The sequence below is a fragment of the Engystomops pustulosus genome, chromosome 6 (genome assembly GCF_040894005.1).
Source record: "Engystomops pustulosus chromosome 6, aEngPut4.maternal, whole genome shotgun sequence".
NCBI classification, from domain to species: Eukaryota; Metazoa; Chordata; class Amphibia; order Anura; family Leptodactylidae; genus Engystomops; species Engystomops pustulosus.
Genome location: NC_092416.1, coordinates 29919377 through 29945839, shown reverse-complemented (window position 1 = coordinate 29945839; position 26463 = coordinate 29919377). Strand labels below are relative to the sequence as shown.

General features: G+C 47.2%; 1 long non-coding RNA gene across 1 annotated transcript; it reads left to right on the top strand.

The window, feature by feature from the left end:
* Positions 1–871: 871 nt before the first annotated feature.
* Positions 872–24826, top strand: LOC140134789 (uncharacterized). Its single transcript, XR_011856405.1, has 3 exons — positions 872–1183; positions 22892–23037; positions 24798–24826. It is a non-coding gene; the product is annotated as an uncharacterized lncRNA (long non-coding RNA).
* The last annotated feature ends 1637 nt before the right edge of the window (positions 24827–26463 follow it).

Below are 26463 nucleotides of genomic sequence, written 5' to 3'. Positions count from 1 at the left end.
TGTGTTTTTCCAGTTAGATGTGTGCTGCTCCTCTCTCAGTGTTGTGGCACACCTCTTCTTCTCAGTGCTGCTCCACTCTTCCCCTGGTGGGTAAGTGGCACTACACTTCTCTACAGGTAGGTGTGTGCTGCTCCACTCTTCCCCTGGTGGGTAAGTGGCACTGCACTTCTCTACAGGTAGGTGTGTGCTACTCCACTCTTCCCCTGGTGGGTAAGTGGCACTGCACTTCTCTTGTGCTGGTGTGTGCTGCTCCGCTCCTAGATGTGTGCTGCTCCTCTCTCAGGTTTGTGGCACACCTCTTTTCCTCAGTTGAGTGCTGCTCCACTCTTCCCCTGGTGGGTAAGTGGCACTGCACTTCTCTTGTGCTGGTGTGTGCTGCTCCACTCCTAGATGTGTGCTGCTCCTCTCTCAAGTTTGGGGCACACCTCTTTTCCTCAGTTGAGTGCTGCTCCACGCTTCCCCTGGTGGGTAAGTGACACTGCACTTCTCTTCAGGTAGGTGTGTGCTGCTCCATTTCTCCTCAGTTGAGTTCCCCTCCACGCTTTCTCGTCTTCTTGTGTTCCTGCAGTTCTCCTCCCTTGTGTGCCGCTCCACTCCTCCTCTGGTATGTGTGTCCCACTCCAATCATCCCGTATTATTTATCAGAGCTCCTCATTTTGTTGGATGCTGAGCTTAACTTCTATTTTGTTATGTGGGTGTTTTAGCTCCAAATTTGTCCTGTTTGTGGCTTAATGCCTCCTAATGTTTGTGCCGCTCCTCTCCTCCTCTATTAATAATAGTAATAATCTTTATTTATATAGCTCCATCTTATTATTATTAATAATAATATTTTTATTTCTATAGCTACATCTCATTCCGTAGCACTTTACAAATTATAGGGGACATATACAAATAAAATATTAGAAAAAAATTGTTTTTCAGTGCTGTCCCGCCGTCCCGAGCGGTTGACAGAATGTCCTGTAGTGTCCCGCCCCCCGCTCCCAGTCCCAACATACTAGAGCTGCAGAGCAGCCAAGGCCTCAGGACCAGAAGGTGGGATCAGCTCCTGCTGCTGTCACATGACTGTTTCTGCTCTTTTGCAGAGATGTGTGGATGTAGTTCAACCCTGGCCCCACCCCTTTTCCAAGTCATCTCAGAGCCTCGGGAGAAGAGAAGCAGGACTGCTGTCGGGAACAATGGAAAGGTAAGTAAAGTTTTTTTGTTTAATATCCAGGAACAGGGGAGGACAGGGGGCCAACTATAAGAGGGATTGTGGAGGAGGACAGGGGGCTACTATATGAGCGGGACGGAGGACAGGAGGTCACTATATGAGGGGAGATGGAGGACAGGAAGCCACAATATGAGAGGGAGGGAGGACAGGAGACCACAATATAAGGGAGGATGGAGGACAGAGGCCACAGTACAAGGGAGGATGGAGGAAAGAGGCCACAATATGAGGGGAGATGGAGGACCGGAGGCAATCATATGAGAGAGGATGGAGGGCAGAAGGCCACAATAGGAGGGGGATAGAGGACAGGAGCCCACAATATGAGGGGGATAGAGGACAGGAGCCCACAATATGAGGGGGATAGAGGACAGGAGCCCACAATATAAGGGAGGATGGAGGACAGAGGCTACAATATGAGGGAGAATGGAGGACAGAGGCCACAGTACAAGGGAGGATGGAGGAAAGAGGCCACAATATGAGGGGAGATGGAGGACCGGAGGCAATCATATGAGAGAGGATGGAGGGCAGAAGGCCACAATAGGAGGGGGATGGAGGACAGGAGGCCACAATATGAGGGGGATAGAGGACAGGAGCCCACAATATGAGAGGGATGGAGGACAGGAAGCCACAATATAAGGGAGGATGGAGGACAGAGGCTACAATATGAGGGAGAATGGAGGACAGAGGCCACAGTACAAGGGGGGATGGAGGACAGGAGGCCACAATATGAGGGAGGATGGAGGTAAGGAGTCCAAAATATTACGGAGGATGGAGGAAATGAGGCCACAACATGAGGCATGTGCATCGCTCCTCTCCCTCTATGTTGTGCCTGCTCCTGTTCTGTGTGTGCCACTCCTCACCCCCTTTGGCAACCCAAATTGAAACTTTATCCTTGAACAAAGAAATTGTCTCCAATCCAAAACGTTTTAAATTTTTGTATTTTCCACACTCCCATACACTTGAATGGAGAATGGGAACATGTGTGCGGTACACTCTCCATTCCATGTGCTGCAGGTAGGGGGGGTGTTGGACCTCTGTTCTTGAGATTGGGACCAGCACCTATCCTGTCAATGTGTCAGAAGATTGGAATACCAATTTAAGGTCCTTGTTTGTAAAATTTTCCTTAAAGGGGTTTTCCAGTATCAGGTTTATCTAGATAGAGGTACATAAATAAAGGAACTATTATTATTAATTATTATTATATCCACGGGGAGTAAATATAACAAACACACTATACTCACCCCTTTCTGGTGGTCTGGTACCTCCATTATAACATGTTTGTTATTTTTCCAAATCCCCCGTCCTCCCTGAGACCCATACAAAAGAAAAACTCTGATCCCGGCCAACCCTTTTAATAGTAGTAAAAGTGTCTACACACTTTGTGGTTGTATCTGATAAGATGACAATACCCTGAGGCTACTTACTCCCGAGAGGTAACTACCTTTACCACAAATGGCAGATCTATGAGCATGGGGTGTAACTAATCATTGTAAAGCAGATGTGCTGATTATAAAAATAAATAAATCACTTTAGTTTTTCTTGTGTTCGTGTGCAAGGAGTAACTTTCCACTCTCACAGTCTCTCAATCAGCGCTGATTCACATGGTTATTGCATCATAAAATGCAGATAATTTACAGCCCATGGCAGGGGCAGATGAGAAGTGACTGCACAGAATAGTAGAATGAAGACAGATGATAATGATGATGTACAGCAGGATCAGAACGCTTCTTGATGACCACAATAAGGTCCAATCATGTGTGCAAGGAGAAGAACATGGTTACTGCAGACCATCTCACAACTGGAAGCCTCGCCTCACTCAATGACACTACACAAACTCGTGTTACACACTAGTAGGTTAGTCAGTGACTGTACTGATGTACAAGTACTGATCAGACACTGGCAAGTGTGGCATCTAGGAACTTACAGGTCCATCTGTGCTGCACAGTACTCCAGAAAAACAACAGCCACTTACAGGATAGTTTCCCCTTCTAACAAGTAGTGCACACTATGCTCCTAAATAATATATACTCGGAACACCACAAATAGCAAAACTGTGCAAATATAATATATGTATATATAATATATTGGGGGTCATTTACTAAGGGCCCGATTCGCGTTTTCCCGACGTGTTACCCGAATATTTCCAATTTGCGCCGATTGCACCTTAATTGCCCCGGGATTTTGGCGTACGCGATCGGATTGTGGCGCATCGGCGCTGGCATGCATGCGACGGAAATCGGGGGGCGTGGCCGAACGAAAACCCGACGTATTCGGAAAAATACCTGGTCCAGCTCGGTGTATTCCGGTGCGCTCAGTTGATTTTCTGCGCAGCAGCGCCACTTGGTGGATGGCGGAGGAACTACCTTCATAAATCCCGTCCGGACCCGAATCCTGTTCAGAGAACGCGCCGCTGGATCGCGAATGGGCCGGGTAAGTAAATCTGCCCCAATATGTCCACTGAAGAAAATTATCATATTGGCCCATATTTACTAAGGTCCTTGCAGCAGTTGTCTGTCTGACTTTGCATGTTTTTTTCAGTGCAAACTGCCTGCACATGTGTTTAAGAAGTGTCAGACACATTTCTGGCGCACGCGACACAAATTAGGGGGCATTCTGGAGCTCATTACGACCAAGCGCCAGATTCCTCATGCAGTCAGACAAAAGTGTGTTCCAAGCCCTATGTTAAAGGTGCACCACATAAAAGTTGGTGCACTCTGTCGGGGGATGTGCCAAAATCCCAGCGCAGACTCTTGTTAAATACCTATGCAAGCCGTGCAATCACCAAATAAGGCGCATAATCCGACGAAGGTGCGCTCAGTGACCCTATGTAAATGAGCCCCATTGTGTTCTTGTTATAAATGAATCATCTTTAAAATTTATTATTTAACACATCTAGTACCTCCCAAACAGTAGACCAGTGGTTCGCAACCTTCCTAATGCTGCGACCCATGTTGTTGTCGTTATTGCTTACTGTAGTTTTGCTGCTGTTAGGAATCGTAATCATAGTCACAGTGACCCCCCATTAGTCGCAGTGCCTGCCCCCCTAAACCAGTAGTCACAGTGATACCTACAGTGGTCACACACCTGCCCCAAGTAGCCAGCAGTAACAGCGCCTGCCCCGAGTAGTCACAGGCATGCCCCCAGTAGTCACAGTGCAGCTCCCAGTAGCTAGCAGTCACAGTGATGCCCCCAGTAGCCAGTAGTAGTACATAGTAGTCTCTGCTCTCATGCGTCATTGTGCTGCTGGTGTCCGGAAGATAGTGTGAACAGGTGTAACAGGGATGCCCCTAGTAACCAGTTTTAACAGCACCTACCCCCAGTAGTCTCAGGGATGCCCCCAGTAGTCACAGTGATGCTCCCAGTACCTTGCAGTCACATGGATGCATGGTATGTCATTGTGCAGCTGGTGTCTGAAAGATAGTGTGCACAGGTGTAACAGGTATCCCCATAGTAGCCACTAGTCCCAGTGACTAAAGGTCACAGAGAAGCCCTACAGTAGCCAGTAGTCACAGAAATGCCCTACAGTAGCCAGTAGTCACAGAGATGCCCTACAGTAGCCTGTAGTGACTGTAATCTCCCCAGTAGCGAGCAGTCACAGTGATGCCCCCAGTAGCGAGTAGTCACAGAGATGGCCAAAAGTAGCGAGTAGTCACAGAGATACCCTACAGTAGCCAGTAGTCCCAGTGATATCCTCAGTAGCTAGCAGTCACAAGGATTCCTCACAGTACCCAGCAGTCACAGTGAGGCCCCACCATAGCCAGTAGTCACAAGAATGTCCCTGCAGTAACAGTACAGTAGCCAGCAGTAAAAAGTCTGTACTTCCATAATGTCTCTGGTCTTCTGTGGCTCTCAGCTGTCCTGTGTAAGTTCGCTGGCAGTGTGGGGCGTCATTGCACTGCAACGGTCTGGGAGAGGGTGTGCACATGTGTAACTTTGCGGCTCCGCTTTTCCGATCAAGTGTACATATGACTTAAAGTTATATGTACATTTGATTGGGAGGATAGATAATAATGAGGGCTCATTGTTAGTATCGGGGCGACAGATAATAATGAGGGTGATGGATGGCAAAAACATGTTAATGGTACTTGCAGTCTATAAAAAGGATAAGGTTATGGTAATGGGTAAAATGGTGATGATGAGGGTCTATAGTTGAGTTCAGGGATGGGGGATGATAAATGTCATACCTGGAATTCATGGGTGGATGATTAGCTGGCAATATGGAGATGATGGAGCTCAGAACTGGTATTTAGGAGAGGATGATGAGGGTCATAGTCCGGATAAGAGGATGAGTGATAATTAAGGTCATAGCTAGAATTGGGAGATGGATGATGAGAGTCGTTGCAGGGGTTACACGATGGTTGATGAGGGTCTATAGGTAAGAACTGGGATGGATGATAACAGGATGTGTTTGCAATAGCAGCAAAGTGCAATAACCATTTTCTCTTGACTTATTAATGTCACAAAGTGTAAATGATTACATTGATGTGATGATAGGAGGATTTATTACTTCTACTGGTGCTGGCAAAATGTGATGGGCACAGAGAATATGATCTCAGCAGGAGGGATGAAGTGTTAGGCCGTAGCAGGAGGTGTGAATGTACAGGAATTGCAGCAGGGGTTTAAGGAGGAACGAAATGTAAGGGTGCAGACGTGGCATTAGGGGGTGCAAGTCTGACAGGAGCTGCTTGCATTGTGTTACATGAGTCTGTATGTGTAGCAATAGAGCATCAGGGACAGTATGGAGTGCTGAAAGGAATCAAAGTGGAGGTGCGGAGGGGGGGCACTATACGAGGTACAGGGATGGATTTTGGGATAAAAAGTTGGCAGTGGGAGTTCAGTGATGGCACTAATGGGCTACAAGGGTGGTGATAGGTGATGCAGAGTTTGATGTAAGCGGATGCAGGGATAGTAGCAATGGGGCGCAGGGGCGCATGAAAAGCAGGAATGGCGTTATGGCAGTGCATGGATGGTGATTGTTGGTGCTATGATAACTTTTAAGGAGATAGATGGCAGTGCAGTGAAGGGATGATGGCAGGTGGTGGAGGGATGGCGGTGGTGGTGCAGGTATAGCAGACACAATGATAGAAGTAAGGAGGGATGTGGGGACAGTGATAGACAGATCAGTGATAATGACAAGAGAAGCAAGGATGGAGATAAATGGTAAAGGAATAGTGAAAGGTAATGCTGGGATGGTGGAAGAGACAATAGGCATTGATAGATAGTGATAAGTGTGCAGGGATGATCATAGGTGATGCTGGGGTGGTGGAAGGTGGTGAAGGGATGATAGGTGGTGGAGGAGTTGGTAGGTGGTGTGGGGATGGTGATAGGTGGTGCAGGAGTTGGTAGGTGGTGTGGGGATGGTGATAGGTGGTGCAGGAGTTGGTAGGTGGTGTGGGGATGGTGATAGGTGGTGCAGGAGTTGGTAGGTGGTGTGGGGATGGTGATAGGTGGTGCAGGAGTTGGTAGGTGGTGTGGGGATGATGATAGGTGGTGCAGGAGTTGGTAGGTGGTGTGGGGATGGTGATAGGTGGTGCAGGAGTTGGTAGGTGGTGTAGGGATGTTGATAGGTGGTGCAGGAGGTGGTAGGTGGTGTGGGGATGGTGATAGGTGGTGCAGGAGTTGGTAGGTGGTGTGGGGATGGTGATAGGTGGTGCAGGAGTTGGTAGGTGGTGTGGGGATGGTGATAGGTGGTGCAGGAGGTGGTAGGTGGTGTGGGGATGGTGATAGGTGGTGCAGGAGTTGGTAGGTGGTGTGGGGATGGTGATAGGTGGTGCAGGAGTTGGTAGGTGGTGTGGGGATGGTGATAGGTGGTGCAGGAGTTGGTAGGAGGTATGGGGATGGTGATAGGTGGTGCAGGAGGTGGTGTGGGGATGGTGATAATAAGCCCTAAAACGACTAGTGGTGGTTTTGGGGCTTGGCCTTTTACTCCTCCTGTGTGAGGTCACCGGAGGCGGTCTTTGGGGGCGGGCAAAGACTTTTATAAAGTTCGAGAACTTCTGCCCCCTGGACCGAAGAGGCAAGAAGTCACCCTCCCACCCTTCCCTCTGATTTGGTTATTTTCAGTTTCTTCTTTCCTCGGTTTTGGCTGTTTCCTTCTGTCTTCCTACAGTTGTCACAGGAAAGGCAGAAGTTGCACAGGCCCTAAGGCGTTGGAAGATGCCCTCATGCCGGCTGCAGGGCCGCAGCCGCCATTTTGGGCGAAGTGGGTTCCCAAGTTTTAGAAGAACCCAAGAGGGCCTTGCAAGTTGTTAAATGTTTTATTTTATAACGTTATTTAATAATTTATTTTCCTGTTAATAAATGCTGTGGCCTTCCCACATTATCGCAGTATTAGTTTCCTGGTCTTTTAATAAGTAGTCTAACTTGTAGGCACAAAGGTGAGGGACCAGATTTAAGGTCTGGTTTGTCAATCCCTACAGTCTAGGTGGTGTAGGGAAATTGGAAGATGATACTGGAATGGTGAGTAGGGGTAGTGACTGAAGTGTAGGAGTGGTGGTAGGTAGTGCAGGGGTAGTGATTGGTGTGTAGGTATGGTAGTAGGTGGTGCAGGGGTAGTGATTTGGGTGTAGGAGTGGTGGTAGGTGGTGCAGGGATGATGTTAGGTGTTATAGAGGTAGTGACTGGGGTGTAGGAGGGGTGGTAGGTGGTGCAGGGATGGTGATAGGGGTGTAGGAGTGGTGGTAGGTGGTGCAGGGATGGTGATAGGTGGCGCAGGGGTAGTGATTTGGGTGTAGGAGTGGTGGTAGGTGGTGCAGGGATGGTGATAGGTGGTGCAGGAGTAGTGATTTGGGTGTAGGAGTGGTGGTAGGTGGTGCAGGGATGGTGATAGGTGGTGCAGAGGTAGTGATTGGGGTGTAGGAGTGGTGGTAGGTGGTATAGAGGTAGTGATTGGGTGCAGGCATGGTGGTAGGTGGTGCAGGGATGGTGCTATGTGGTATAGGGGTAGTGATTGGGGTGTAGGAGGGGTGGTAGGTGGTGCAGGGATTGTAAAGTGTGATGGTGGGTGCAGGGATGGAGATGAATGGTGCAGGGATGGTGTTAGGTAGTACAGGGGAAGTGATTGGGGTGTAGGAGTGGTGGTAGGTGGTGCAGCGGTAGTGATTGAGGTGTAGGAGGGGTGGTAGGTGGTGCAGCGGTAGTGATTGGGGTGTAGGAGGGGTGGTAGGAGATGCAGGGATGATGGTAAGTGGTGCAGGGATGGTGGTAGGTGGTGCAGGGATGGTGGTAGGTGGGGCAGAGGTAGTGATTGGGGTGGTAGGTGGTGCAGGGTTGGTGGTAGGTGGTGCAGGGATGGTGGTAGGTGGGGCAGGGGTAGTGATTGGGGTGTAGGAGGGGTGGTAGGTGGTGCAGGGATGGTGGTAGGTGGGGCAGGGGTAGTGATTGGGGGGGCTAGGTGGTGCAGGGTTGGTGGTAGGTGGTGCAGGGATGGTGGTAGGTGGGGCAGGGGTAGTGATTGGGGTGTAGGAGGGGTGGTAGGTGGTGCAGCGGTAGTGATTGGGGTGTAAGAGGGGTGGTAGGTGGTGTAGGGGTAGTGATTGGGGTGTAGGAGTGGTGGTAGGTGGTGCAGGGATAGTAAAGGGTGATGCTAGGTGCAGGGATGGAAATGAATGGTGCAGGGATGGTGTTAGGTTGTATAGGGGTAGTGAATGGGGTGTAGGAGGGGTGGTAGGTGGTGCAGGGATGGTGGTAGGTGGGGCAGGGGTAGTGATTGGGGGGGCTAGGTGGTGCAGGGTTGGTGGTAGGTGGTGCAGGGATGGTGGTAGGTGGGGCAGGGGTAGTGATTGGGGTGTAGGAGGGGTGGTAGGTGGTGCAGCGGTAGTGATTGGGGTGTAAGAGGGGTGGTAGGTGGTGTAGGGGTAGTGATTGGGGTGTAGGAGTGGTGGTAGGTGGTGCAGGGATAGTAAAGGGTGATGCTAGGTGCAGGGATGGAAATGAATGGTGCAGGGATGGTGTTAGGTGGTATAGGGGTAGTGAATGGGGTGTAGGAGGGGTGGTAGGTGGTGCAGGGATGGTGGTAGGTGGGGCAGGGGTAGTGATTGGGGGGGCTAGGTGGTGCAGGGTTGGTGGTAGGTGGTGCAGGGATGGTGGTAGGTGGGGCAGGGGTAGTGATTGGGGTGTAGGAGGGGTGGTAGGTGGTGCAGCGGTAGTGATTGGGGTGTAAGAGGGGTGGTAGGTGGTGTAGGGGTAGTGATTGGGGTGTAGGAGTGGTGGTAGGTGGTGCAGGGATAGTAAAGGGTGATGCTAGGTGCAGGGATGGAGATGAATGGTGCAGGGATGGTGTTAGGTGGTATAGGGGTAGTGAATGGGGTGTAGGAGGGGTGGTAGGTGGTGCAGGGTTGGTGGTAGGTGGTGCAGGGATAGTAAAGGGTGATGCTGGGTGCAGGGATGGAGATGAATGGTGACGGGTTGGCAGTAGGAGGTGCAGGCTGAAGCTCAGTTGCTCTGGGATGTTCTGGTAATTTTCCACTCTGGGCTTAGTGTGACACTTGAGTAATACTCAGCTTCCGGTTGATAGCGGACAGGGTGTGGGTAAACAGGCAATGAGAACATATTCGTATAAAAATCCTTTTGTCTTGTGCCGACGAACAGAAAAGAATGTAGGAATGTTCTGCGCGATCCCTACTGCTCCACAGTGACACCAGGAAAACAAGAGACATACAACACCTCCACATAATCCAGACCTAAGATTACCAGCCTGAATACCACCTAAAATAATACCAGCCTTATCATCATACACAGGCAGCACACTACACAACACAGAACTAATGCATCCTAGCAGCATAACAATGTATACACACAACACAACATACAGAGACAACAATGTATACACACATTACAGAGTATTTATACACAATATATACACACAACACAATATACAAGCACAACAATGTATACACACATTACAGAGTATACAAACACAATATACAAACACAACAATGTATACACACAACACAATATACAAAGACAACAATGTATATTACATTCCCACTAGACGTCATAAATTACACAGACACAGCTTTCCCTGGACCCTGAATGGTAAAGTTCCTCAAACTTCCACAAACTGATGAAAGGAGACGTTCATTTGTATGGAAAGCTGGGTGACAACAATAGATTGTTTGCCACCCAGCTTTCCCAGTAACAGATAGAACTAAGCTAGGGGTGATTTAAACATTTTTTGTAAATTGACAGAAGAGGAAAGTCCACGACTGGTATTTATTTTGGATCCTTGTCGGTGATGGTGGGGTGAAGCCCTGGGGAATCAATGTAGACGGCAAAGTGCACATAGTGGGGGGCTTGTTGGGGGCTTCCCCTGGTGATGTGTGTGTCTTTTCTAAGCTCTGTTCATTATCCATCTAATCTCCAGAGCAGCTTAACACCGCACAGACATGTGACTCCCGCCTCCAGTACTATAGGGTCTCAGCCCTGCGGCCCCCAAATATATTGCCAATGAGCAGGATAGCTCCCGGGCTGTGAAGCCTGGCCCCAAGCCCCCGACTCATCTCCCCTTTCTGTGACTAATCCTACTTGTAATACAGTTGCATTTTGCAAGGATCACGTCATAAAGTTCCTGTGAACCCCGCACTCCCCTCCCGGTGACTGATCTGCTGATGCCTCACATAAACAGTCCCTGCAGTAAACAAGCAGAGTCTCCCATCTGAGCTGCCACCTCTGTGCCAGCTGTGCCCACTAGTCCTGCGCCGCCTGATATAAATATCCACATAATATCTGTTCCGTCCCAGTTATGTCCCTGCCTTGGAAAGATGGGTAACAGACAATATGGCCTCCATTACTACTTCTCCAGGAGAAATCACCCAGCTTTCTTAAGCTCCTGCATTTCTTAAATGTGCCTCATTATGTAAAACATGGCAGCGGTCATTATTGTACATAACTGGCAGATTCGGTGTTCAGGACTCTGGAAAAGCTGGGTGAAAATTAATATGGCAAGTATTAAACTCAAACTAGGAACTGGATACCTAGTCCACATGTAAAAAAATATTCCTAGCCATTGTAGTAATTGCAATTAGATCACCCTGTAAACCACTTAATGACTTAATGTATATACTCTTGGTAATTTAGTGTAAAGTATATACCGGTATTTATAAAAGGAGGTGTTTGATATAACATTTTGTTCAGGAGCTATGGCATAAATTATATAATATATTAATGGGGAACTGTAAGTGACTATGGTATTTTCAGGAGCGCAGTGTGGACATTTGCTGCAAATGCAAGATGCAGAAGAAATCTGAGCAGGTAGAAGATGTTCTTAAGTTTTGGAGTGAATGGAGCAGACCCAGCGAGTTGCTAAATGATCATTTCTGTAGTTAGTGATCCAAGTCCATCTTCTAAAGCCCCCCAGCTGCACCAGGTATTTTTAGTTGGCAACAATTTATGTATTGGTATGTATGCTTTTTCAAGAAGGCATTTAAGATGGCATTACAAAAGGGGTAGGTGGCTACATCTATTTTTTCAAAAACATAAGTGTGTGGGTAGCCCACAATCTGGGACCAATGCTAATTTTAATCTGCAACTGTATATCAGTGTCTATATAACAGTTATAGTCATATAAGTTCATTCAAAATGTGATCTGTGTTCTATTATTTTATCCTGCATGAACGTGGTTTTTTTTAGAACTCAATAATAATTTTATTGTCAAAACTTTAGATATAGTTTTGGATATTTTGGGGGTACAGTTTAAAAATGGGGTGATTTCAGAGGAGTTTCTAATAAATAGAAGTTGAAAAACCCTTATAAAGATGAAAATTTAATCTGAAACGTACTTAAAAATTTGGAAAATCGCTGTTCAAATTGTAAGCCTCCTAGTAACCTAATAAAATAAATTTACACATGAAAAATTATGTCAGTTTAAAGCAGCCATATAGTTAATGTTAGTTAGCAACCAATTTGGACATTTATACTAACTGTATGATGAGCATAACATTCAGAAAATCTTCAATTTTTCTAAGTTTTTACCAAATTTAAATTTTTATACAAATAAGTGCAAAAAATTAAACTAAAATATAACATAAATGTGAAGTACATACAACATGTCATAAAAAAAACTTTCTGAAAATAAACTTGGCAAGATTAAGCGTTCAAAAGTTATAACTGCAAATCGTGACCCAGGCAGTTTTAAAAATAAGGATGTGTCCTAAAGGTGAAAATGAGCTTAGTCCTTAAGGGGTTAAAACCTCCTGTACATTTCCCCATCTTCTGGCGCTAATAACTTTTTCGTACTTTAGTGTACAGAGCTGTGTGGGGTATCATTTTTTGCTAGATGAGATGTAGTTTGCAGTGCTACCTTTTTGAAGACCGTACGGCCGTTTGATCAGTTTTTATTACATTTGTTATATGTCGCAAAATGGGGAAAAAGTGGCAATGTCACAGATGCACCCACGATCCTTGTTGCAGATCGCGAGCACACCCGTGCCTCCCGGTGTGTTGAGGCGCCCCCCTGCCCGGACTTACCTTTCCACAAACCTGCTTCCCATCCGACTAGGCCGCGCACGTCCCAACTCCCTTCTGTGTTCCCGCCCTCCGTTCCTGCCTGCCTGTTTCGTGTGCCAGTCCGTTCCTGCGTTCCAGCACCATGTGCGAGCTCCTGTGTTCCTGACGTGAGTTCCAGCGTGTCCTCCCAAGCTGTTCTCTTGCTGTCTCCCCAGGCTCGGACTTTGTCCTGCATCTCTGTACTACCTTGGCTGCCACCGTGGGCTAGTTGCACCCGTGGAAAGACCTGGGGGTACCCTGCCGCAGCAAGACCATCCAGCTTTGCGGTGGGCTCTGGTGAAGACCAGGTGCCACTTAGACTCCGGTTCCGGTTGTTGGCTAGTACCATCAACTCCCGCGGTGGTCCAGAGGGTCCACAGACTCTTCCCTAAGAGACTCTGACAGTTCATCCCTAAGAACTGTGACAGGCATTTTCGAATTTGGGCGCTATTTTCCATGGGAATAACCCAGATAAATTGGACATTTTGAAATACGGCAATACCTAATATGTCTATGATTTTTACTGTTTATTTATTTTTATATCAGTTCTAGGAAAAAGGGGGGGGGGTGATAAAATTTTTAATGGTTTTTAAATGTATTTATTTTTTACAATTTTTCTGACCTCCTAGGGTACTTTAACCCAAAGTTGTCTGATTGATCTTGCCTAGAGATGAGCGAACATTCGAGCATTAGCGTACTCGAAACTGCTCATTGCTCGGACGAATACTTCGCCCGCTCGAGAAAATGGCAGCTCCCGCCGTTTTTCTTTTTAGCGGCCAGAAACAGAGCCAATCACAAGCCAGGAGACTCTGCACTCCACCCAGCATGACGTGGTACCCTTACACGTCGATAGCAGTGGTTGGCTGGCCAGATCAGGTGACCCTGGAATAGACTAGCCCCTGCCTGCGCTGCTCGGATCATTCTGTGTCTGGATGCCGCTAGGGAGAGAGCTGCTGCTGGTCAGGGAAAGCGTTAGGCTGTTCTATTAGAATAGTGTTAGGCAGGAGTGATTCTCCAAGAACCCAACAGCCCTTCTTAGGGCTACAATAGCGTTATATTTTCCTTTTTTTTGTTTGCTTGTGGCTGGGCTTGCTGGCACTAGTAGTGCAGCTAGTACCATATTGTGAGGAATTTGCTGGGAGACTTGCGACCGTTGTGTTTAGCTCTTAGTGACACACATATCCACCTCAAACACCAAAGTGGGACAATTTATTAGGGGTTTGATTAGAATTAGGCAGAGTCTGCTGATTTATTTTTTTTTACCTTTATTTCTTTATATAACTCAAAGTCATCAGGCACAGCACAAAATCCAGTTGTGTGCTGTCAGTGTAGGTTAGAAACTAGCCATAGCAATAGGATAGCATCGTTTTGTTTAAAAAAAAAAAAAAATTAAAGTTTACACTTTAATTTGGAAAATGTTTAACCCGAGGGCTAGGGGTATAGGACGAGGGCGTGGACGTGGGCGTCCATCTACTGCAGGGGTCAGAGGCCGTGGTCCTGGGCGGGGTGAGACACCACCTGCTGATGAGGGAGCAGGGGAGCTACACTCCCTAGGTTCATCATGTCTCAAGTTACTGGGACTCGTGGTAGAGCACTGTTGAGGCCAGAACAGTGCGAAGAGGTGATGTCGTGGATTGCGGACAATGCTTCTAGCCATTTGTCCACCAGTCAGTCTTCCACGCAGTCCACCCATGTCACCGAAATCAGCACTCCTCCAGCTCCTCCACCTCAGCCTCCTTCCCCCCAGTCTGCCCCCTCCCAGCAAAATTTGGCATTTGAACCGGCATACTCTGAGGAACTGTTTTCTGGACCCTTCCCACAGTCACAAACCACTTGTCCGGTTGCTGCTGAGCTATTTTCCCATGCCCAGGTTTTCCACCGGTCGCAGTCTGTGGGTGATGATGACATTATTGACGTAGTGGAAGAAGTGTGTAAAGAGGTGTCGGACGATGAGGAGACACGGTTGTCAGACAGTGGTGAAGTTGTTGTCAGGGCAGGAAGTCCGAGGGGGGAGCAGACTGAGGGATCGGAGGAGGATGAGGTGACAGACCCAAGCTGGGTTGATAGGCCGGGTGAACACAGTGCTTCTGAGACGGAGGCGAGTCCTATAGCAGAACAGGTTGGAAGAGGCAGTGGTGGGGCCAGACGGAGAGGCAGGGCCAGAGCTGGTGCATCAGCGCCAAATGTTTCCCGTAGTCAAGCTCCCGTGGCGAGGGCTAGATTTTCAGAAGTCTGGAGGTTCTTTAAAGAAACACCGGATGACCGACGGACTGTGGTGTGCAACCTGTGCCAAACCAGGATCAGCAGGGGTTCCACCACTACTAGCTTAACTACCACCAGTATGCGCAGGCATATGAATGCTAAACACCCCACTCAATGGCACCAAGCCCGTTCACCTCCAGCCAGGCACACCACTGCTCCTTCCCCTGTGTCATCTGCTAGTCAGCCCCCTGCCCAGGACCCCGGCCCAAACACCTCCCGTGCGAAAACCCCATCTTCGCCTCCACGATCCTCCACAGCATCCACCAGCGTTCAGCTCTCCATACCTCAGACGCTGGAGCGCAAAAGGAAGTATAGCGCAACACACCCACACGCCCAAGCCCTCAACGTCCAAATCTCCAAGTTGCTTAGCCTTGAGATGCTGCCCTATAGGCTGGTAGAGACCGAGGCCTTTCGAAACCTCATGGCGGCGGCCGCCCCTCGGTATTCGGTCCCCAGTCGCCACTACTCTTCCCTATGTGCCGTCCCAGCCCTGCATAAGCACGTGTCAGAGAACATCATCCGTGCCCTGACCAACGCCGTTTCTGACAAGGTCCACCTGACCTAGGACACGTGGACGAGTGCTGCCGGGCAGGGCCACTATATATCGCTGATGGCACATTGGGTTAACTTGGTGGAGGCTGGGACCGAGTCTGACCCTGGGGCTGGTCATATACTGCCGATGCCGAGTTTTGCAAGGCCTACCTTGGTCCAGGTCTCAAAGGCCTACAAAGCCTCCTAAACCTCCCACCCCTCCTCCACCTCCTCCTCCGAATTACCATCCGTGGGCATGGCGCCATCAGTCGGTAGCTCTAGGCACAGCAGCAGTGCCGTCGCTAAGCGACAGCAGGCGGTGCTCAAACTGCTGAGACTAGGCGATAAAAGGCACACCGCCCAAGAGCTATTACAGGGCATCACGGCGCAGACCGATCTGTGGCTGGCACCGCTGAACCTGAAGCCAGGCATGGTTGTGTGTGACAACGGCCGTAACCTGGTGGCGGCTCTGCAACTCGGCAGACTGACACATGTGCCATGCCTGGCCCATGTGTTAAATCTCATAGTTCAGCGTTTCCTCAAGACATACCCCAATCTGTCTGATTTGGTCACGAAGGTGCGCCGCATCTGTGCGCATTTCAGGAAGTCCAGCACAGATGCTGCCACTCTCAGGGCAGCGCAGCGCCGCCTCCAACTGCCCGCTCACCGACTGTTGTGCGACGTGCCCACGAGGTGGAATTCAACATTAACCATGTTATCCAGAGTTTACCAGCAGCGCAGAGCGATTGTAGACTGCCAGATGTCAACTTCCACCAGAACTGGTAGTCAGGTCAGTCAGCTTCCTCAAGTCTACAATGAGGAGTGGACGTGGATGTCTGATATCTGTCAGGTGCTGAGTAACTTTGAGGAGTCAACACAGATGGTCAGTGGCGATGCCGCCATCATCAGCCTCACCATCCCGCTGCTTGGCCTGTTGAAAAACTCTCTGATCAGCATGAAGTCGGAAGCTTTGCGCTCGTCACAAGAGACGGGGGAAGAAGATTCCCTTGTTGATAGCCAAAGCACCCTTAGGTCTGTTTCTCAGCGCATATCGGAGGAGGTGGAGGTGGAGGAGGATGAGGAGGAAGAGGAGGAGAATGTTGGCGAGACACAAGAGGGGACCATTGTTGAGTCCTTCACTGTTCAGCGTGTATGGGCAGAAGAAGAGGAGTTGGAGGAGTTGGAGGAGGAGGAAATGGACAGTCAGGCCAGTGAGGGGAGTGAATTCTTACGCGTTGGTACTCTGGCGCATATGGCAGATTTCATGCTAGGCTGCCTATCCCGTGACCATCACGTTCAAAGAATTTATTCCAGCACCGATTACTGGACCCACGGTACAAGCAAAATCTTTCCACTCTCATCCCTGGAGAGGAAAGGAGTGTGAGAATGCATGAATACCAGCAGGCCCTGGTGCACAAGCTGAAACAGTATTTCCCTTCTGACAGCGCTAGCGGCAGAGGGCGTACTTCTGCGGGACAAGTAGCGAGGGAGAGTAGGCGAGCAGGCAGCTTGTCCAGCAGTGGCAGGGGTACGCTTTACAAGGCCTTTGCCAGTTTTATGTCACCCCAGCAAGACACTGTCACCTGTCCCCAGTCTCGGCAGAGTAGGGCTGATCTTTACAGAAAGATGGTGAGGGAGTACGTAGCTGACCATACCATCGTCCTAAATGATCACACAGCTCCCTACAACTACTGGGTTTCAAAGCTGGACATGTGGCACGAACTGGCGCTGTACGCCTTGGAGGTTCTTGCCTGCCCTGCCGCTAGCGTGTTGTCTGAGCAGGTTTTCAGTGCAGCTGGTGGCATTATCACCGATAAGCGTCGACTGACAGCGCTGACAGGCTGACGCTTATCAAGATGAATAAAGCCTGGATTTCTCCGGATTTTCATTCTCCACCAGGTGAAAGAAGCTCAACCTGAATAATGTATGCACTCCTCCTCCTCATTGTCCTCCTTCTCCTCCTCTTTGTACACTAAAGCAGAGGAAACTGCCAGGGCCAACTGGCTCTAGCTATAGTACTCTATGTATTTAATTTTTCTGGAGGGCCACCTACCCGGTCCTCTGTTTTAAGCAATTTTTGGGAGTGCCACATACAGGCACTCAATCTATTTAATTTTTCTGGAGGACCACCTACCTGCTCCTCTGGTTTGAAAACTTTTTTGGACTGCCACATACAGGCACTCAATTTATTTAATTTTTCTGGAGGACCACCTACCTGCTCCTCTGGTTTGAAAACTTTTTTGGACTGCCACATACAGGCACTATCCAAATTAAATTGTCTCCATAGCAGCCTCCACATGTCGTCTTTTTAGCTGGCTCCACACGTTGTCTCCATTGCTACCTCCACACGTCATCGCCATAGCTGCCTCCAAAAGTCTTCCATATAGCTGCCTCCATACATGGTCTCCTTATCAAACAAACTGTGTCAGGCAGAATTTTGGGTTGTTTTCATGGATTCCACATCAAACTTGTTAACTTTGTCGCCACCCTGCTGTGTAATCCACAAAATATACTGGCAAACTTTTATCATTTACCGATATTATTTCAGCGCTTCTTGCGCATCTGTTTACATTCCCCTCACCCGCCATATCCCAAACTTATAAGAACGCTACTACACTTGATCTTATACAAAAGGTTCTTAGAAGTGCTGTTTGGGGAGTAGCCTAGAGACAGGGGCTTGGATTGGCGAAAGCTCGCCTGGCAGCGGAGCGCCAGCTCCATCCCAAGATCCAACTAACATAGTTTTAACTGCAGTACCTTTAATCTACTACTAGTTCACTGCCTCCATACATCGTCCCCTTATCAAACGAGCTGTGTCAGGCAGAATTTTCAGGTGTTTCACCAGATACATAGTGGAACTCGGCCCATCTGTCGCCGCCATGCTGGAGACCTGAAGTTGCAATCATAGCAGCGCAATATGGATGCCCCATACTGTCGCTCTTAATCATGGAACCATTTCCGTAAAAACAATTAAAAATAGAACCACTATGCTATTCCATTATTCCTAGGTGAAATATTCAAACGACCCGGCCTGATTTGAAAATTATAATTTTTTCAAAGTAAACGCTTCTGGCCCCCAGGCCCATTTTGGGTGGGGAGGAGCCGAGAGACAGGGGCTTGGACAGGCGAAATCTTGCCTGGCAGTGGACCGCCAGCTCCATCTTAAGATTAGGCGGCCTCAGAGGCATCCATGCATGCTGCCCCTGCTGTTTCCTGTCCATTTTGCCTCCACGATCCTCCACAGCGTCCACCAATGTCTCATTTCAACTCTCTATACCCCAGACGCTGGAGCACGAGAGGATATGCAGCACATCATCCCCTTATCAAACGAGCTGTGTCAGGCAGAATTTTCAGGTGTTTCACCAGATACATAGTGGAACTCGGCCCATCTGTCGCCGCCATGCTGGAGACCTGAAGTTGCAATCATAGCAGCGCAATATGAATGCCCCATACTGTCGCTCTTAATCATGGAAGTCGTCTCCATGGCTGCCTCCACATGTCGTCCCCTTATCAACACAGCTGTGTCAGGCTCATTTTTCGGGTGTTTCACCAGATACGTTATGGAACTTGGTCACTATGTCGCCACCATGCTGTGTTATCAACTAAATATACCGTCAACCTTTTGCTCACATAGGAAATCATTTCAGCTCTTCTTGCTCACCTCCTTTGGTGAAGCCTGAGTCCATTTAGGGTATGTCGCCATGACACTCTCTAGCCTGCCACTGCTGCCGTTGCCTCTGCATGCCGTCCCCTATAGTGTCAGGGTCAATTATTGCATGTTTTAGATGCTATCTAGCCTCATTCGGTCACTCTGTCATGGCCATGCTGTTGCCAATAATTTGGGCATAATGGTGCGATTAAGCAGCCTCAGAGGCATCCATGCATGCTGCCCCTGCTGTTTCCTGTCCATTTCCATGGTGTTTCCATCCTTTTCTGAGGTTCCCAGGTGTTTGGCCAAGCTTCCCTGTGCAGAGCCTTGGTCCCCTTGAAAAATGCTCGAGTCTCCCATTGACTTCAATGGGGCTAGTTATTCGAGACGAGCAATCGAGCATCGGGAAAAGTTCGTCTCGAATAACGAGTACCCGAGCATTTTAGTGCTCACTCATCTCTAATCTTACCCTATACTGCCATATTACAGTATTGAAGTAAATGGGGATTTTCCACATCATCTATTACAATGTGCAAATCGCACATTGTAATAGATAGGCTAAAACAAGACAAGCTCAGATCTTTGTATGACCCGAGGCTGTCGACGAGTACCTATCTAAGCCAATGTTGTGGCGCCCATGAGCCGCTGACATTTTACCTCTGCCGGTAGAGCTAGCACCGAACGTGGGTGTTGCAGATGGGTGTTTTCTGTAATATGCAGCAAACACCTACCCTGTATTGATAGGGCTCAGGCTTTGAGCCCTCTCCATACACCCACAGCTGACGTGTGACCTACTAATACTAATATAGCCACTGGAATGTGAGGAGTTCCCCATTAGCTGGCACACTTTCCCCTGGAGAATATGGGTGAAAGCCTCAGGTGTTGTGAGGGTCAAAAAGTAGATGCAAATAGAGCCTAAAGGACCATAGGATTCAGTGGCGTAACTTAAAGCTGATGGGCCCTAGTGAAAAGTCTGTTTATAGTACTAGTCTTCTAATATGGGAAAGTGACACCTAATGGGCCCCCTAAGCCTCTGGGCCCCTTTGCACCCGCTCCCTCTGCACCCCATCAAGTTACACCCCTAATAGGATTATTGAAGATTCAGAAGGGTCATAGGGAGCACAGTGACACGGGTACAATACAGTGGTACAATGGCCTGCGCTCTTTTGGTTATGTACAGTTTTGCCAGTATTGAAGTGTTTGCTGCCTATATGAAGTACTAAGAGACTGTTCTGAAATAATGCAACCACAAAGCTTCTTTACTCCGGCATGCTGGATTGCCTGTCCTTAATTTTCTGGTCTTTATTTGTAGGTTACAAACACCTTGAGTAACCACCTTGGTACCATTAGACTGTATAACTACAAGCCAGGCGTGCCTCTGGGGTTAGCAGTGCTGTTCTCTCACATAAACAGTCTGTGCAGTATAGAGGCAGTGTCTACTATCCAGTAATGGCTTATAATATAGGCTGTTTGGGCAGTAGCCCAGGCCCAAGCCTTATATGGGGCCCATGGCCACCCAAACTCCCCATCAAATTTTATACTGAGAAGGACCTTCACCCATTAATTCTTTGTATAGCTTGTGCTTTCAAATCTTTCAATACACAAGTACTCAAGAGACATTTCAGGACCTTTGAAGGTCCTTGGTCCTGAAACTGCAGATTGAAAGCAGACATGAAGGCACACATCCTCCATTCCTCGAAAAGCTTGATTCTACATTCTACATATGTAGAAAGTGAATTCCAGACTAATAATAATCATACAGCCCAGGGTCCATGCCAGTCTTTCTATGCCCCTGCTTCTATCTGAGAACCGGAGCTAAATTGTCACACTGACGTTGTCCTGTCCATTCTTCATATGGCCTATGTGCAGCTCAAGCCAATTCAACTGAACAAGTTTTGAGCTGCAATATCAAGGACATACACTGTACTGTGCTAAATGGGGTTACAGTGAGCCTGGTTCTTTCCCTGTATCTATATAAGAAGCTTAGTTCTTGTATTGTATCAGAGCTTGGTTCTGGTATGGCATCTATGATGTATGCTTGCTTCTATATCAATGTAGAAAGCCTGGTCCATCTGGTTCTGCCCATCTGGTCAGTGTCCATATAACAGAACCAGTCCTCTCAGTGTATATAACAGTACCAGAAATGCGGGTAATGGGTCCCTTAGGTCTTGTTGTAGTGTAATGCTCTTCTGTGCAAGTGAAATGAAAGTAATACTATTATTTATTTGCATTGGCAACAGACAGCGGCACAACTAGATTCCTCTGTGCTCTCGGGCAAAATTCCCAATAGGGCCCTCTACTTATTTGGGCTCATGCGGCCGTTGGAGTTCACAGAAAGTGCATTGTCCGTGTATAATGCACCATGCCGCGATTCACTAAGATCGTGCGCCCGATATCCTGCATGTGTCGCTTCCCCGCTCAGGTCCCTGGAGTTCACCTTCTTCTTCCCGGGGTATGTAAGTGCATTGTCTTGCGACACAATTTGAAAGTTAAATCCAGGGCTCAGACCGAATCAGTCGGATCGTCCGATGGTACGGCCCCCATTTCTATCGCATGAAAGACAGCGCAACTGCACTACAATCCGATCACGTGACACAATCCCGGTGTCAAATGCTTAAAAAAGCTGCGCGATCCCCGAAAAATAACCTTTTATTTGCGCCTAGGACATAAAAACAGTGATATAACAATACTTGCTGCATAGAAACTATAAAGTAACTAAAATATTACATAGGGACAGTACCAGAACCAAGAAAAAGAAAGTTTTCACATACCCTGGCTTGTCTTGAGGTGGTGGAGGCTCCTATGGCTGGAGTGCACACATATAGCTGGCTTTGTGCATGCAGGATCCAAAAAAAGAAGAGTATGGAACTCTTCGTATTTAGATCCTGAGTACCAGAACCAGTTTTACTACAAAGATACGGCACAGCAACCAACACTTACTACAAATATACAGCACTAGAACAAAGATTACTGCACAGATACATTAACAGAATCAAGACTACATAGAAACAGGACTTATATTGCAGCAAATGCATCACATTGATACTGGCTGATAAATCTCAATTTAGTATAAGATTGTCTCCATGTAGGTCGTCCTTGTAGGAGAAGGTAGAAGAGAGTCACCCCACAGGAGAGATGCTGCAGAATTGTGAGCTCATGGGTAATACCAGCACTTTCTGTAAATATGGTGACACCTTTGATTAGAGAATTTCTTCTTTTCTTCTTCTTTTCCCTGAGCACCATGTCAGCTTCTTTCAGCCATTTCTTGACTCTGCAGATTTAGCAACACAAAAACTTTAGCAACTTTATAACACTAACTAGATACTGTTCTAATCACAGTATCCAATATAGGAAAGTGCCCCCACAATAGCGAATACCTGTCAAAGCTGTGCAAATCCCAAAACCCATGAACGGTCCCATGAAGGTGCGATCTGCGACCTTAGTAAAAAAGCCTCAATGAGTTTAAGTTTAGTTTGCTCTGCTTGTTCTTTTTTTTTTTTGCTGGATAAGAGACTTGTTTAGATATAATGTTTAGGACTGACAACATTATTCTTCATAGTTATTACTTTTTATAGAACCCTTAATTTGCTATTAGTTAAGAATGGTTAAAATGTTTTAGGTTACAAAATTGGCTAATGTCTACCTGGAAATTGTTTGCTTACTGTTTGGTAATGTTTACTCTTGTAAAGTGTTTGCCTGATGGCGCCTGATGATTAATGCTTTATTAACTAAAGTTTGTCTATATGTTTGTGCCTTAGAGTTTACAAGAGGGAAAAAATTGAACGTACCAAAGTTAAGTTTTGGGCCTCTCCATATGATATGTAGACTGTGTTATTCATCACGTCCTGCAGGCACCTGCACACCAGCAGCTTACAGAACCTTACAGAAAAGAGATTGATGACAGGTAGTGTAATGTCAGGGATCAATTACAGATTAGCTTGCACAGTATTCCTGGCATCCCTCAAACTGGGGAGGAGACTCACAGTTTTGCCCCAATCGGCAATAAAACACAATGACGTGTGCACTGAGTCTGTTGCAAGAGAACATTTTAAGACATAATCAAAACAATCATCTACACCAGGGGTCGGGAAACTTTTTGGCTGGGAGAGCCATGAAAGCCAGTAGTCCCCAGTAGTTAGGTAGCCACAGCACATGTCCCCAGTAGATAGGTAGCCACAGCACATGCCCCCAGTAGATAGGTAGCCACAGCACATGTCCCCGGTAGATAGGTAGCCACAGCACATGCCCCCAGTAGATAGGTAGCCACGGCACATGTTCCCCAGTAGATAGGTAGCCACAGCACATGCCCCCAGTAGATAGGTAGCCATGGCACATGCCCCCAGTAGATAGGTAGCCACGGCACATGTTCCCCAGTAGATAGGTAGCCACAGCACATGCCCCAGTACATAGCTAGCCAGAGGACATGGTCCTGGTTGATCGGTAGCCACAGCACATGCTCTCCAGGAGATAGGTAGCCAGAGCACATGCCCCAATAGATAGGTAGGTACAGCACATGCCCCAGTAGATAGGTAGCCACAGCACATGCCCCCCAGTAAATAGGTAGCCACAAAACATGCCCCCCAGTAGATAGGTATGCACAGAAAATGCCCCCAGTTGATAGGTAGCCACAGCACATGTCCCCCAGTAGATAGGTAGCCACAGCACATGTCCCCTAGTAGATAGGTAGTTACAGCAAAAAAAAAAATAAAAATAATACTCACCTACCTGCACTCCCTGCAGCCAGTTTATCATCACTCACACGCTCCAGGGATACATTTTGGGGGTTGGCTTGTCTCTATGACCTTCATCTTTTTATCCTCCAACCAGAATCATCTCACTAAATATATCCAACCACGGGCTGGTGGTGCACAATGGCCACTGTTACACTTCCAGTGCATAGTACAAATAGCCCTGATAAATTTTACTACTAGTAATATTGTGTAACATACAGTGTGTACCATAATTATCATTAATTCAGTATTCCATGTTTCTCCGCAGCTCTGGATGTGACAGTAGCATATGGCAGTGTAGCTCACACCAATAACTGAATGTTTGTGCAACTGTAGGTGTGGCTGCGGAATAACACTTGATATCACACCAAGAACTCTGTGTTTCTGTGGCTTTGGGTGTGACTATAGTTGGACACTAGAGCTCTGCAGCTCTTGGTGTGATTGTAGTCAGGGGTGGATTAGGACTGCCATGGGCCCTGGGCTGTATGACCACTATAGCAACTACAAGTCTCAAAGTCACTTCCTACATTTGGTTCTAGAATCAAACTTCTTGGGGAATGAAGGATGCGTCCCTTCTACTTTCAATCTGGAGTTTCAGGACCTTTTGATGACCTCCTTCAAAGGTCCTGTAATGGCTTTTGTGTACTTGTGTATTGAAAGCACGATGAGATGTACAAAGATTTCATGGGTGAAGGTCCTTCACAGTATAAAATTTGATGGGTAGTTTGGGTGTCCATGTGCCCCCTAGAAAGCTTGGGCCCCCGGGCTACTGCCCAAGCCGCCGATATAATAATCCATTACTGGATAGTTACACTGCTATTTTTCTGTATATAAAGAGCAGGAACAGATGTACAAGGATTTAATGGGTGAAGGTCCTACTCTGTATAAATCTGTATAAATTAAAACTAAGTCTTCTAATTCCCTCCTTGTCAAGTTATTGTATATTAGGGGCAAGCATCTGATCTTACGGAAAGATCCCTGAAATCATGGACCTCAAAATGTGTGAATCTGAAGAAGATATTGGGATAGTGGTTTTAAGTCAGTTTGAAATGACTCATTGGTGGAAAACATTATTGATCAATCCATCAATGTTCAAGGCAACCCAGGAATGGAAATGCCAAAAGTGGAGATGCCTGGTTCTTGGAAAAAGCAAAAACCTCTCTCCAGAACAATTATCCATTCTGAGGAGCACAAGATAGAAAGGCATGCTGGATGAGGACATCAATAACAAGGACCAGGAGGACCTTGATGGCTTGGAGCCTGGTGCCAGCATACAACATATTATTGAGCACTGTACGGATGTACTATGACGAGGACAGGGTGCACTGGCTGACAACATGCTTCAATGGTGTTGACATCCCGGTGGCCGACAGCATCAAGACCAACCAGCTGTCCCCATCAGTCTGGGAGCAAATATGTAATATCTACAGTAAAGTGGTCCATGAGGCCCTGAAACACTTTAAATATCTAAAAGTAAAAGAATGTATCAGGAATGCTGAATCACTTGATAATATTTAGGTATTATTATTATTATTAAGGCAATAAAGGCAAATGGGCAACTTATGTAAAAGAGTCACCAATCCCTTAAATAAGTGATTTTCCTGATGCCCCATAAAGCAGCTCTGGACTTGGTCTCTGCTCTCAGCACCTGAACGTTTCCACTGATACATTTCATCATCATGATACCCCCTATGGGCCCATCATCACTGCGGGTGTGTGACAAAAAACAAAACAGTTTTTTAAATATAAAAGAAATTCACAGGTGGCAATTTTGCTCCTTCAGGTTCAGATCTTTAAGAAGACTGCACCCAGCTGTGACTTATAGCTGCTAAATTCATCATCCAAATGTTTTCAGCTCTTTGCCACACTGCGCCTCTAAAGATATAACAGTCAGTTCGAGTCCAGTGTCCCCTTTGTAATAGCTCTTCCACTATGTCCCACACTGTGCTCCTAAATAATATGTACCACTTATGCTAATATAAATCTTAAGCAACTTCTCTTAAGTTACAATTTAAAGTGTCTTCTGAAGAGCTATGTTTTTTTTTACCTAGGCGACAAAGAGAGGCTTTCTACAAAAAAAAAACAACATAAATATCTATAAGTTTGTGAAGGTTCATCCTGTATTTTTTTTATTGTTGCCTCTCAAAACCATTTAATAAAATCCTTTTTCAGGCCGGAATTTTCCAGTAAAGTTGCAAGGAGAAGTTAAATTTGTTATTGACTCCAAAATTCACTTATATGAGCAGCAACTTTTATTTAAGAGGAAAGAGTATCGAACAAGGAAAATTCCCGTGAACCAAAAAATAATGCTCCCATAAAAAAAAACATAGATTTACCAGGGATATCCTGACAAGTTAGGATGCTTGGAGATCAACATGGAAATCTTTATGGTTTTGTAAGAATTTGAACAAGGGCAGCATGGTGGCTTAGTGGTTAGCATTACAACCTTGTAGCGCTGGGGACCTGGGTTCAAGTCCAAGGGTCAACATCTGCAAAGGGTTTGTATTTTCTCTCTGTGTTTTTGTGGGTTTCCTCCGGGTCCTCCAGTTTCCTCCCACACTCCAAAACATACTGGTAGGTTGATTAGATTGTGAGCCCCA